Source organism: Mustela erminea, chromosome 6 (assembly GCF_009829155.1).
Source record: "Mustela erminea isolate mMusErm1 chromosome 6, mMusErm1.Pri, whole genome shotgun sequence".
Lineage (NCBI taxonomy): Eukaryota > Metazoa > Chordata > Mammalia > Carnivora > Mustelidae > Mustela > Mustela erminea.
Genome location: NC_045619.1, coordinates 120,982,180 through 120,996,419, shown reverse-complemented (window position 1 = coordinate 120,996,419; position 14,240 = coordinate 120,982,180). Strand labels below are relative to the sequence as shown.

Below are 14,240 nucleotides of genomic sequence, written 5' to 3'. Positions count from 1 at the left end.
CAAGCTTACCTTGGGCTTTCTTTACATTTGATGTGTTACTTTTCTGTGCATTTCCTGAGGGAAGCAATTAGACACTTGTGTTGTGAAGGCTTCCCAATAAAACATAGACATCATTACAAATTGTATCAGAAAACCACTTCGCCACCTCTCCTACTTAGCTATATCAACAGTCACTTGAAAGCAAGTCTCGGGCAGACAGGGAATATCACCTCAATAGAATTTGTCTAAGTGAAGTGGCGTACAAAAAGCATAGAGGCTATTTTGAAAGAAAAATTCATTTTCCTTTGGCGATTTTTGCACAAAAGAACCCATATATTCTTGCCTTTAGCACAGACTTTAGAATCAAATGACTTATATTTGCATTTGCTCTTGCTACCTGCTTTGGAGTTGTTTTTCCTTTTCCTAATATATTCTCACTTGACCATTGAAATAGTCTGAAAGTGCTCTCTGCTGTTGTCCCCGGCATGAAGCTTCCCAAGTGAGTCAGTGCAGCATTCACTAGCCTCATTAATTACTGTTTTTCTGAGCTACAAGGAAGGCATTTGGACTTACTGTGATTTTACTGAACTAAAGTGGCCAGAAGGAAAAATCTTACACTATCAGAGGCATTGTTCACATACGACCACGGGCTCTCTCGGTCAGTTACTGTTTTCCTCGGGTCACAGTTCTTGGAAGGGTTCAAGTGTAGGGAATAGAAATGGAATGTCATTAGTTGTCAGAGTGGTGTGATCACTGCATTTCATGATGATGACTTTTACCTCTTTTTCATCTTTATAAATGTTCTTGGACACTTGGAAATATTGAAGAAGTGCTTTTGAGTAATCACTATCAGTAATTTGTTTTTTACTGAAAAGCTAAGTGTTGCCTTGAATTGCTTTGGTTTCACAAAGCCTTCAAGAGCGCACTTATCAGTTTACTGATCATTCTGCATAACTTCTCAATTTTGTTTTGTTTCATTTTTTGTTTGTTTGTTTGTGGTAAGGGAATAGGGGAAAGAGCAATTATGGAGGACAAGGGGAGTTAGAGAGGAGAAGGGAGTTGAGGGAAATTGGAATGGGAGGTGAACCATGAGAGACTATGGACTCTAAAAAGCAATCTGAGGGGTCTGATTTGGCGGGTGGGTGGGAGGTTGGGGTACCAGGTGGTGGGTATTAGAGAGGGCATGGATTGCATGGAGCACTGGGTGTGCTGCAAAAAACAATGAATAATATTATGATAAAAATAAATTTAAAAAATTAAAAAAAAATAAATAAATATGAATAAATTAAAAAAAGAATAGATTGAATTCTTCTAGTTATAGATCTGGATTAAAAAACAAAAACTTGGACTTGGCCACTAGGATGCACCTTTCACATCTGTCTTACGCATTTAAAACCATTCCCTTTGGGCGCCTGGGTGGCTCAGTGGGTTAAGCCGCTGCCTTCAGCTCAGGTCATGATCTCAGAGTCCTGGGATCGAGTCCCGCATCGGGCTCTCTGCTCAGCAGAGAGCCTGCTTCCCTCTCTCTCTCTCTCTGCCTGCCTCTCCATCTACTTGTGATTTCTCAATGTCAAATAAATAAATAAAAATCTTAAAAATAAATAAATAAATAAATAAAACCATTCCCTTTTCCCATAGAAAGGTGAGAACACCTGTATGGACTTGACAGCGAGTTTTCAACAGTCACATGAATTTTCGACAAGGTGTCCAAAACTGTCAGTTCATCCTGGAAAACAGTATTTTTCCAGTGTAAATAATGGCCGTGAAGAGACCATTTTAGTCTGCAACATTCCAGTTTGGTTCACCTTGACTAACACACTCGAGTTTTGCAAATTTGCCATTTAGATGGTACAGTTGACAATACTTTATAGACATCTGCTTCGATTTTTTGGAAGTTAGTGGAGAGCCCCACTCATTTAACTATGTGATTATGAGGTCAACTCCTTCATTTGTATTGCTAATGGGTCAGAAAGATTTGGGGCAAATATCCCATGGTTTGTGTTAATTACTAAATATGTAGGGAAATTGAGTTTTGTTCTTTCGTGGAACTTCTGTATTAACGGCCCCTAATGGATGGGATATAAGGTACAGAGAAAGCAGGCAGGCCCTTCCCAGGGGCTAACATCTAACTATAAAGCGAATCTGCCTTTCTCCCTTCACTCCAGCATTCCATGAATAATCAATTGATCCTGAGAGAAAATGACCAGCAAAGCCATCATGCAGGGCATTAGGGATCCGTGAAACTCTGAATTTATCTGAGTGTTTTTCTTAAAAAAGAGTGAACTTTTGTCTGATTGTCAGTGGTATCAAGGGTCTTCTAAAGTTTAAGAAGCCATTAATCCTGTGGATTTGGCTGAAATAGGAATGCTATCTAGTGCAGAATTGACGCTTATAAGTAACCTTTATTTTATTAAATTTCTACGAGTTGAGCTTTTGTCCCTCCTCGACCCCCAGGGATTGCTTTGGCCATGACTGGGCTTCCATGTGTGTCTTGTGAAGCATTTCAGACTTGCAGACATGTTTTTAAGCTTTCAGAACCCCTGCTGCTTCTCACTGCCCTGGTCTCATGTGAGAGTTCTGCTCCGTCAGTCTTGTTCGTGACACAGTCATCACATCAGACACCAAACTTCTAGATATTTGATTAGATCGGGGATTCGAAGTACATTATTTGTGTAGTATACTGTGGTGATTCCATTTTGTTTTTTAAAGTAATGTGTTCATAACACTTCAGCAAAATGTCAGGGTCAGAAACTGACCCTGGCCCGATGAGGTGTGAGATTGGTAGGCATTTGGATCAGTGAGTAGCCTAGGAGAGAGTAAAGAGTGACCCTTTGGGATGACATGTCTTAGAAGGGCAAGGATGTGACATCACCCTAAAGAAGATGGTAATGAAAGACCCTAGAGGACCCGCACCCAAGGACGCACTCATAGACCACTGGATGCAATAAGCAAGAGGATTTTATTCGGGCATGCTCGGACTCCCAGGGACACTTGACCATGAAATCCGCGAGGGATGGGTCAGTATCTGAGAGCCCCGATCTGTTTCGGGAGTGACTTAATATAGAATTTTACAGTCCATTACATCAGAGCCCTCACTTTTCTAGCCAGTAATTTCAAAGCATTACAGCAAGGCCTACACACAGGTAGCCAATCCTTTAAAACCAACCATACATTCTGGCCAGTCACCGTTCAGGTAGTGTACAGTAGAGGGTACGTGTTGAATTGCACGTTTCTAACCTTTATCTGTATACGTGCTGAACCGCACGTCTCCGGCCTTGGTACGGGAGACAACCCTTATCAATTTTACTTAGTAGTAGGGGAAATTCTTAACAGGGGAAGGGTATAACTTTATTTGATTACACAGCGAGCGAGGGTTTAAGCAATTTTTCATTTCTTAGCAAAGCATTAGAAGCATTATTATACAGAAGCCAGAAACAGCTGGGTTAAACACAGATTTTTGCTATTGGTTATCCTGTTATGCTGCTTGCTGACTCCCTTATCTATGGTCAGCTGGCCACAGTTTCTTAGTTAGCATAAGCTGGTTATAAAAAGAATGTTAAAACTTATAGGCTATACTATAGTTCTGACCTGGGGTCCTTCATTCCCCCCTTTATCTTTAACATGGATATAATCTTATATCCATCTGTTTTGTTCTTCAATTGAGTCCTTTTGGGACTCTACTTGTTTAAGTAGTTGGTATTGCTGAGTCAAGACCATAGTCTGAACAACAGACAGGCGATCTTTAATGAATTGTACTAACCTGTTTAAGACACAAGGACCAAAAGTTAGAATTAATAACAGAATGATGAGAGGGCCTGTTATAGATGACTACTTTGTTGAACCAGTTTTCGAACCATCCCTGCTGGGACTGAAAATCCCTTTTTCTTTGAGCAAGTCTTTCTCTGAGTTTATCCATAGTTTCTCTGACTACTCCAGTTTGATCTGCATAAAAGCAACATTCTTCTTTTAAGGCGGCGCATAATCCCCCTTCCTGCAAAAAGAGCAGATCTAACCCCCTTCTATTTTGCAACACTACTTCTGATAGTGATGTTAAGGATTTTTCTAAGGCTGAAATCGATTTTTCAATAGCTTCTAAATCTGCAGTCATAGCCATCTGCAAATGTACTAGTTGGTTGCCCTGAAGCATGGCGGCTGTGCCAGTACCAATTCCAGCTGCTATTCCTTCGACCCCCAATAAGAGGGCTAAGGTCATAGTGATTGGTTCCCTAGCATATCTGCCTCTATTTTCATAAAAATTGAGAATAGTTTCTGAATCATAATATGTAATTCTAGGCCATAACTGGACAAGGACACAAAAATCAGCAGTTACATTAAGCACCTGGGCATTAACGCAAGGCGTTAGGCCCGTACTGCATGCCCAGTAGGTTCCATTTGGTGCCGCCAGATAATAAGAGCCAGTAGTAATAATCTGGGTTAGATTACATAAGGCCTCATGAGATGGTGGTACGTGGCCCAAACATAATCCTCGTCCTGATACTTCAGGAAGAGTTAACTTGTGACTGGGAAGGGAGTTACAAATGGCAGGAGGGCTGGAATGGTTTGAAAAATTTGCAACCACGGCAATACCTTCATAATAAGGCGGGCTGGAAATCAAGCAGAGCCAACAATCTTTGGCTCGGTCCGGGTCTGAATAATTGAGGGCGGTGTAGGCCCCTTTAATTAGGTTGACGAGCCTGTCTCCTGTCCCAGATTGGAGGGGTATGCTTGGAGTAGCGGGAATTAGGGTGGTGGGTGTGGGGGAAATTGTGAACTTATTGGGCTCCTTAATTGTACTGGTTCCGGGCTTTAAGGCGGGTGGTGGAACAGCGGGGGCTTTTTGGTCTGGTATGACTGGGTTAGGCCCAACGGATAGGGTTGGGGTTTCTATTTTTAGCCGTATCTTAAAGATAACCCCCCGGTCATCTGGCTTTAAATGCCATCGTAGGCCCCATGTATACCCCTGTTGCCACTCGGTGGCTCGCTTACCATGAGTGGTGAAAGAAATGTTTAAAGGAAGGCAATATCCACTATTGCACTCCCAATTACCGGGCCCACGGCTACAAGCTCGGGAGAAGGGGGGTCTCTTCCAGCCGCGGTGGACTATAATTTTGTCCCAAGATGATGTCGGTTTCCAGTATGCGTCTCCGGTGGTTTCACAGGTCCAGGCCGAACAAAAATAGCTATTATATCCCCCGCATCGCTTTGCCTCACTCTGGGATCTCCCGTCTTTAGGGCAGACGTAAAAATCGGCCCCAGCTAGAGTGCATCGCCATGCTACAGAGTGGCAACCCACTCCTCCCCATCCCCCGGCGACCACATTTCCCCTCATCTCCTTAGTTAGTTGGTCTGGTTGGTAAGCAGCTATATCCCAAGTATCGAGGCCAGCGGCCAATTGACAAAAATCAGGGCTGAGGTCAGGCCACCAAGTATTTAGGGCATGATTCCCAGAGATTGACCAAGCAATCTCCCCCGTTTGAGACAACACCTGCCAAGTTAGTAACTTAGGGGCATGAGGATTTCCCCACACAATGTATATTTCATAAAGGACAATTAAGAGCGAAAAAGTCTTATCTTTAAGGGATTTTGAGTACGTTGTAATTTCCATTTTGGATCCTGATGAGAGTCGATTGAGTCTCTTTGGTGAGCGGCCTTCACATGTGAAGCGTGGATCCAAGCGGCGATTCCATCCACTTTGAGTGCGGTGGGAGTGGTCAGTAGGACAGTGTAGGGCCCTTTCCAGCGAGGCTCGAGGTTCTTTGTCTGGTGTCTATGGATCCATACAGAGTCTCCTATCGAGTTTCTCGAAGTATGCAGCGGCAAGGGGCCTCCAAATGTCCCTCTGGGCCAGCTGTAAGGCACGCAGATGAGTCTGCAGGGATGGGGTGGTTGCAAGGGCAGAGATATCAACATCAAAGAAATGGGTTAGAGGGGGAGGAGCCCCGTATGTGATTTCAAAGGGGGTTAAGCCATGTGGACCAGGTGTATTTCAAACCCGATACAGAGCTAGGGGTAGGAGTTGTACCCAGTCTCTAGAGCCAGTTTCAAGCGTTAATTTGGTTAAAGTCTCCTTGATAGATCTATTCATTCTCTCTACCTGTCCTGAACTCTGGGGTCTGTAAGCACAATGTAATTTCCAATTAATCCCCAGTGAGGTGGCCACCGCTTGGCTTACCTGAGATACGAAGGCTGGCCCATTATCAGTCCCTAATACCTGTGGTATTCCATAGCGTGGAAATATTTCTTCCAGTAACTTCTTTGCTACTACTTTGGCAGTTTCATGTTTCGTAGGGAAGGCTTCAGTCCAACCAGAAAAAGTATCAATGAAAACCAAGAGATATTTGTATCCATACATACCGGGTTTAATCTCAGTGAAGTCTATTTCCCAATGCGTTCCTGGACGATGTCCATGGACTCGTACATCAGGGCCAAATTTGAATTTTCCTGCATTTACCTGTGCACAAGCCTGACAGTTTTCCGCGGCTTGTTGCAAATAGAAATTTTTGTTAGGAATATATATTGTAGGTTCCTCTCTTTTTAGAAGTGCCTTCATTTTCTTGGCACTTAAGTGGGTCAGCCTGTGTAAATGGCCTATTAATTCTTTTGCCTTCTCTGTGGGTATTATAGGCTTGCCTTGGTGTTCCCATTGATTTTTAATAGGATTATAATTAGCCCCCAACTGTTGTATTAAATATAAGTCCTCATCATTATAAGTCCATTTGGGATCCACATCGGACCCTCCTTTTTTTATTAACACAGTCACAGTTAACAATTGAGGCCCCAAGGCTGCCTGCTTAGCTGTCTCATCGGCGAGACGGTTGCCTTTTGCTTCTAGGCTATTTCCTTTTTGGTGGCCAGGGCAATGTATAATGCTCAATTTCTTGGGCAAGAACAATGCTTTTAGCAGAGCCAGGATTTCAGTCTTGTTTTTAATTTCCTTGCCCTCTGATGTTAATAGCCCGCGCCTCCGATAGATTTCTCCATGGACATGGGCCGTAGCAAAAGCATACCTGCTGTCCGTGTAAACATTTAGTTTTTTCCCTTTTGCCAATTGAAGAGCTTGAGTTAAGGCTATTAACTCTGCTCGTTGTGCTGAGGTTCTGCCCGGCAAAGCACTTGCCCATATTACCTCAGAGTCTGTAGTGATCATCGCTCCTGCCCTGCGTTCCCCATTCAGCAAATAACTGCTGCCATCCGTATACCAGGTCATTTTTGCATCTCTTAGGGGTTGATCCGTCAGGTCCGGTCTGGTTCCGTGCATTTCTGCAAGGATCTGCTGACAGTTGTGGGGGATCGCACCCCCAGGGGTGGGAAGGAGGGTTGCTGGGTTGAGGGTGACGACGGGTCCAAATTGGATCCGGTCTGCATCCAGCAAGAGGGACTGATAGTGCGTAAGCCGGGCGTTTGACAGCCAGCGATCCGGTGGTTGCCTTATTATTGATTCGATAGCATGTGGGGTTAATATAGTTAGTGGCTGTCCCAGAGTCAATTTAGTGGCATCTTTTATTAGGACCGCAATTGCTGCTACCATCCGTAGGCAAGGCAGCCAGCCGGAGGCCACAGGATCTAGTTTCTTGGACAGGTATGCTATAGGACGTCTCCAGGGACCCAGCTTTTGAGTTAAGACCCCCTTGGCATAGCCTTGTTTCTCATCTGCAAACAGGTCAAAGGGCTTGGTGATATCTGGCAAGCCCAGAGCCGGGGAGGCTAGAAGGGCCTGCTTGATGTTATCAAATGCCCTTTGGTGTTCCTCATTCCAGGTAAAAGGGCTATCCGGTTTGGTCAGCGGAAAAAGGGGAGCGGCTATTTCAGCGAACCCCGGAATCCATAATCTACAGAAACCCGCAGTCCCCAGGAATTCTCGTAATTGTCGGGGGGTTTGGGGAATTGGAATGCCCGCAACAGTTGCCTTTCTTGCATCAGTCAGCCATCACCGGCCATCGTACAGTTCATAGCCCAAATAGGTAACTTTAGTTTGGCATATCTGTGCCTTTTTGGCGGAGGCTCGATATCCCAACTGTCCCAAAGTTTGTAATAAAGCCCCCGTACCTGTGAAACAATCCTCCTTTGTAGTGGCGGCCAGCAAGATGTCGTCTACGTATTGAAGCATGATTAGAGAGGGGTACCTGACGCGAAAGTTGGCGAAGTCCTGATGGAGGGCTTCATCAAACAAAGTGGGACTATTTTTAAATCCCTGTGGCAACCTTGTCCAGGTCAGTTGTCCGGAGATTCCGTCCTCTGGATCCCTCCATTCGAATGCAAATAAGGCCTGGCTTTGGGGACTCAGTCTTAGGCAAAAGAAAGCATCTTTCAAGTCTAAAACAGTATACCATACATGCGTTGGAGGCAAGGTGCTGAGGAGGTTATAAGGGTTGGGTACTGTAGGGTGTATATTTTCTACCCTCTTGTTTACTTCTCTTAAGTCCTGGACCGGTCTATAGTCATCTGTTCCTGGTTTTTTAACGGGCAACAATGGGGTATTCCATGGTGACCGGCAAGGGGTCAGTATGCCTTGGTCTAGGAGGCGTCTGATGTGAGACCTTATACCTTGGTAGGCTTCCTTCGACATGGAATATTGCTTAATATTTACGGGAGTAGCAGTCGCCTTTAAATTAATAACTATTGGAGGTTGTTGCTTAGCCATTCCCATTCCTCCAGTTTCTGCCCAAGCCTCCGGGTAAGTTTTAAGCCAATAGTCCATGTTTTTATCTGATCGATTAGGCTTTTCAAATAGTCTGAATTCTTCTTCTAGTTTAAAGGTTAATATGTGGAGAGGGGCTCCATTTGGTCCAGTTATTGATGCCCTATCTTTTTCAAAATGTATCTGGACTTTTAACGTGGTTAATAGATCTCTTCCCAAGAGTGGATACGGACAATCAGGCACATGCAGAAAGGAACGTGAGACATTACCTGATGCCAGGTTAACCTTCCTCTCCGTGGTCCATCGATACTGTTTGCTCCCAGTGGCACTTTGGACCCATGCCATCTTGTTGCTTAAGGGACCTGAGGCTTGCGTTAGTACCGAGGGTTGGGCCCCAGTGTCCACAAGGAAGGTTATAGGTTTTCCCCCCACATTTAAAGTTAACCGAGGCTCGGGGGGGGTTCCTGGCCCTGACGTCCCTAGTCTTCGTCTAGGGCCAACAGTTGAGCGGCTCTCTCCTGATTCTTCTTAAACCTCATGGGGCATTTCTTAGCCCAATGGCCTTTTTCATTACAGTGGAGGCATCGGTCGTGAGGTCTCATGGGGCAGTCTTTAACCCAGTGACCTCTTTCCTTACAGTACACACATTGGTCCTTTTTAGCAATAGGCCTCCTTTGTCTTTCTTCCTTATTGAAACTCCTGTCTTCTTGTCCTGTCTGAGTTACAGTGGCCAGGATTTTATTAAGCTCTTTATTACGCTTTCGGTCCTGTTCTCTTTGCTTATCAGATAAATTTTTCCATAGTTTATTATCCCTTTCCTCCTGTAACTTTCTAAGTCTTTCTTCCTTATCCTCAGGAGTTTCTCTTTTATTGAAAATTTTTTCCGCTTCCTTTGAGAGATCTGATAAAGTATAATCTTGCAAATTATCTAGTCTCTGTAATTTATTTCTGATATTGGGAGCCGACTGCCAAATAAAGGCCATAGATACATTGCCCCTTTGCCCCGGATCTTCGGGGTCAAAGGGGGTATATCTACAATAGGCTTCTTTTAACCTCTCTAGGAATGCAGTCGGGGTTTCTTGTGGTCCCTGAATGGTCTGTCTTACCTGGGCCAAATTGGTAGGTCTTCGCCCCGCATGTTGGAGACCCGCTACTAGTAACTGGCGATAGAGACGTAGGTGTCCCCTACCTGCATCCGTATTGAAATTCCAATCGGGTCTAGTTAAAGGAAAAGCCGCGTCAATTTCATTCTGCAACTGGGTAGGTTGCCCATTATCTCCAGGAACCAATTTTCTGGCTTCTAGAAGGACCTTTTGCCTCTCTTCTGAGGTGAGGAGAGCCTGTAAAAGCTGTTGACAGTCGTCCCATGTGGGCTGATGGGTAACTAGGATAGATTCAATTAGAGAAGTTAAAGCGACAGGATCCTGGGAAAAGGAAGGGTTATGGGTTTTCCAGTTATATAAATCAGAGGCAGAGAATGGCCAGTATCGTAATTGCCCTTGTGGCCCGTTAGCCTGGCGCAAAGGAAAGGCTTGTGAAAGGCCAAGTTCGCGGCGTCCCCGCAGTCTTCCGACCATGGGGGATGGGTCGCGCGGAGCCTTTGCCTCCGATTCATTATCTTCTTCGCTTTCCGAGGAGTCAGACTCTGGAACTGGCTGTGGGGCTGGCTGGTAAGGCGGCGGATTCTCAGTCACCAAATCTGTAAGAACAGAGTCCTCGGAAGGAAGGACTGGGACTGGTTTTGGCTTACCCTTTTTGGAAATAGGTTTTTCCAAAACCGGATAAATCCTGGAACTTTTGGGGAGGGGATGGTTAAGGGTTAGGGTAGGAGGTGTGGGAGTTAGAAGGGTGGAGGGAGGGGGAGGAGCAGAAGGGGGGGCTGGAGGATCCCGAGGGGAGAGAGGAACGTTTTTGGGGTTAACAAAGGGGGGTACCCAGGGAGGGGGATCATCGGCCAAACTTTCCCAAGTGACGATGTAAGGCACTTGGTCAGGATGTCCTTGGGGGCCTTGATCGAAGACCCGAGACTTGACCTGTAAAATAATTTCAGTTAAAAGTCCCCTCTCTGGGCCAGCCAACATTGAATGTTGGCCACTCAGAGGCGCAGAATGATTGCCATTTCTTCTTCTTCACTTCAACCGACTGATTGTTAGCTCGGCTTTGCATATCCTGCCAATGGTCAAGGGTTAGACTTAAAGGGGTGGTTACAGACTGTCCCATTTTAGATTCTGAATAAAGCAAGTAACAAACAGCCACAACACTGAACAAGACAAACAGACCAGTCACAAGACGTGCCTTGCGGCTTTGGCGCCAAACCGAAACCGATTCCGACGGTCGGGGGAAAGCAGAAGCTGTTCCCTCGGCCAAAAATTGAACGTATCCCTCGGATACGCTTGGAGCACTGAAAAATCGGGCTCCCCGAATCCCTGGGACGTCTCCCAGGGTGGCAGGGGAGAAGTCTGAGTCCGTCAACTCCTTCTCAAGCTGCCCCGAACCGAACACCGGTCTATTACGCGTAATAGCACAATTCCGATACCGAACACTGAACAAGACACAAACAACAAGCAGGCAGACAAGGCAGCAGACAAGACAACAGAGACAATGGCCGGCCAGCTTACCTCCCGGTGGGACTGGTGGTCATTGGGCTGGGGTCCACAGTGGATCTCGGTGGAACCTCCAAATGAAAGACCCTAGAGGACCCGCACCCAAGGACGCACTCACAGACCACTGGATGCAATAAGCAAGAGGATTTTATTCGGGCATGCTCGGACTCCCAGGGACACTTGACCATGAAATCCGTGAGGGATGGGTCAGTGTCTGAGAGCCCCGATCTGTTTCGGGAGTGACTTAATATAGAATTTTACAGTCCATTACATCAGAGCCCTCACTTTTCTAGCCAGTAATTTCAAAGCATTACAGCAAGGCCTACACACAGGTAGCCAATCCTTTAAAACCAACCATACATTCTGGCCAGTCACCGTTCAGGTAGTGTACAGTAGAGGGTACGTGTTGAATTGCACGTTTCTAACCTTTATCTGTATACGTGCTGAACCGCACGTCTCCAGCTAGCGTACGTGCTGAACTGCACGTCTCCGGCCTTGGTACGGGAGACAACCCTTATCAATTTTACTTAGTAGTACGGGAAATTCTTAACAGGGGAAGGGTATAACTTTATTTGATTACACAGCGAGCGAGGGTTTAAGCAATTTTTCATTTCTTAGCAAAGCATTAGAAGCATTATTATACAGAAGCCAGAAACGGCTGGGTTAAACACAGATTTTTGCTATTGGTTATCCTGTTATGCTGCTTGCTGACTCCCTTATCTATGGTCAGCCGGCCACAGTTTCTTAGTTAGCATAAGCTGGTTATAAAAAGAATGTTAAAACTTATAGGCTATACTATAGTTCTGACCTGGGGTCCTTCAGTAACGTCAGGGAAAAGGGGGTGTCAGTGACTAGAGGCTGTAAACATGGGACATGTGACTAAAGCTCCCAGCTCCCTGTCGTCCACAGTCCATGTGAGGAGGATGAGGGCCACTGCCTGTCCCTTCCTTGTGTAAGTGCCATATAGAGAACGAGTCAGTTGGCAATATGGTCAGACTCACAGACAAAGGTTTTAAACACCTGAGCACATATTTAACAAGAACAAAATGAACCATATTCCACAAAGGCGAAACCGTGCCTAGATGGGAGGAGCTGTAGACCAGAAATCCCATGGCCACCACCTAATCAGCCCGTTACATCATTGCCTGGTAAGATGTTTTAGAAGAGTCCGTTAGCATTTTTTAATTCAATTTTTTATCTGCTAAAAAAACATCACTTTGAAAAATTACCACTTTCTTTCTTTTAAGAATATGTTGGGGATGAAGTAGCTAATTCCTAAAAAGTTCCTTAGATGTCCAAGAGAAAGACTGTTATGCTATCAGAAAGTAATGCTGTGGTCTTGGGCTTCTGTGAGGCTCCATGACGGGTCCCATCCTGTATCTGAGGTGGGGGAGGAGGCCTGGGTACAGCCGGGGTCATGAACATCAATGGGACCCTCCCTGAAATCAAAAGCTAAATTTTTTTTTTTTTTTTTTTTTTTTTTTTTTTAAAGATTTTTTTATTTATTTATTCGACAGAGAGAGATCACAAGTAGGCAGAGAGGCAGACAGAGAGAGAGAGGAGGAAGCAGGCCTCCTGCTGAGCAGAGAGGCCGATATGGGACTCGATCCCAGGACCCTGAGATCATGACCTGAGCCGAAGGCAGCAGCTTAACCCACCAAGCCACCCAGGCGCCCCAAAAGCTAAATTTTAATTACATTCTAACACCTTGCAGAGGCCTAGCATATAACGGATACTCCATCAATATTAATAGGCTGTGAATGCATTAAAGAACAAGTAGATACGTGCACCTACTTAACAATTAATTCCCTCAATTTAATATAAACGACATACTCTACATTGTATTGTATCTAGATGTGCCTCCTTCTCCATGATGGTTCATATAGTTCAGCGAAGACTCAGGGTAGTAAATTGGAACAGTTTCATCCTCAGAGAATTGGGAGTACGAGATCAGACTCAACCTCTGGGTCATGTGTGTCTGGCCTCTGGATTTTTGTCCCCTGCCATAACATCTGGAAAATGTCTTTCTAACATGCTAAAGGAAGACACTGGGAGCAGTGGGAGGAAGCTGAGGGAGTTGAGCCTGAGTTTGTTGATAAGAAGGGACAAGAGAAGGAAAGGGGAGACTGACAAATGCAGTGAGAGTCTGCGGCCCCAAAGATAGAAAATATGATCAAAACAGATGGAGAAAAATGTGACAACATGTCAAAATCAGACTCTGGCTTCTAGTTACTTTTTCAGTTTCAGTTTTGGTGTTATGTTTGGACTTTGAGAGGCATTCTAAAATTCTGTAGCTTGATGGTAAAAGAATAAACTTAATTCTAAAATTCTATAGCTAGATGGTAAAAGAATAAACTTAATTTATTCAGTGGCTGTAGGGCGCCTGGGTTGCCCAATGAGTTAAGCCTCTGCCTTCAGCTCAGGTCATGATCTCAGGGTCCTGGGATCGAGCCCCACGTCTGGCTCTCTGCTCAGCGGGGAGCCTTCTTCCTCCCTCTTTCTCTGCCTGCCTCTTTGCCTACTTGTGATCTCTCTCTCTGTTAAAAAAAAAAAAAAAGAATATTCAGTGGCTCTAAATATTGATGTTTGTATGTTTCCACGTGCTTTTTAAAGTCTGATAAAAGCTGCCAAACCTAATTATTTTTAAAAGTGTAAGTGCAGTAAGAGGGTTGACTTATAACTTGAAAAATTTTATAAATCACTGCCCAAGTAATTCTCAGCTTAGCAGTAACAGGGGTATTACTTGAAAGCAATGGTGTTTGTCTGTTCTCTTAATGTCATTTGCTCCCTCTGATGAAGTCAGAGAATGAGATGAGCTGAAATTGTACACCCATTTGCAGAAAACTAGACTGAGCTTACTTCCGCCCTTTTTAAGCCTTGTAACTTTTCACTGGTGATTGGATTTCCCTTGAGAGATGATGCCAAAGACAAGGGTATCTGCAGTTTCTTCTTTGTGGGTTTTATTGAAAAGGGTTTTTTGCTGAGCAGAGAATGCGGGGCCACAGTAAGGAAAACAGCAG

The 14,240-nt window shown here is 44.8% G+C and overlaps 1 protein-coding gene across 1 annotated transcript in view; it reads left to right on the top strand.

Moving 5' to 3' along the window:
- Positions 1-14,240, top strand: part of CUBN (cubilin) — a 271,085-nt gene that overhangs the window by 224,154 nt on the left and 32,691 nt on the right. The gene's annotated exons all lie outside the window — the stretch shown is intronic.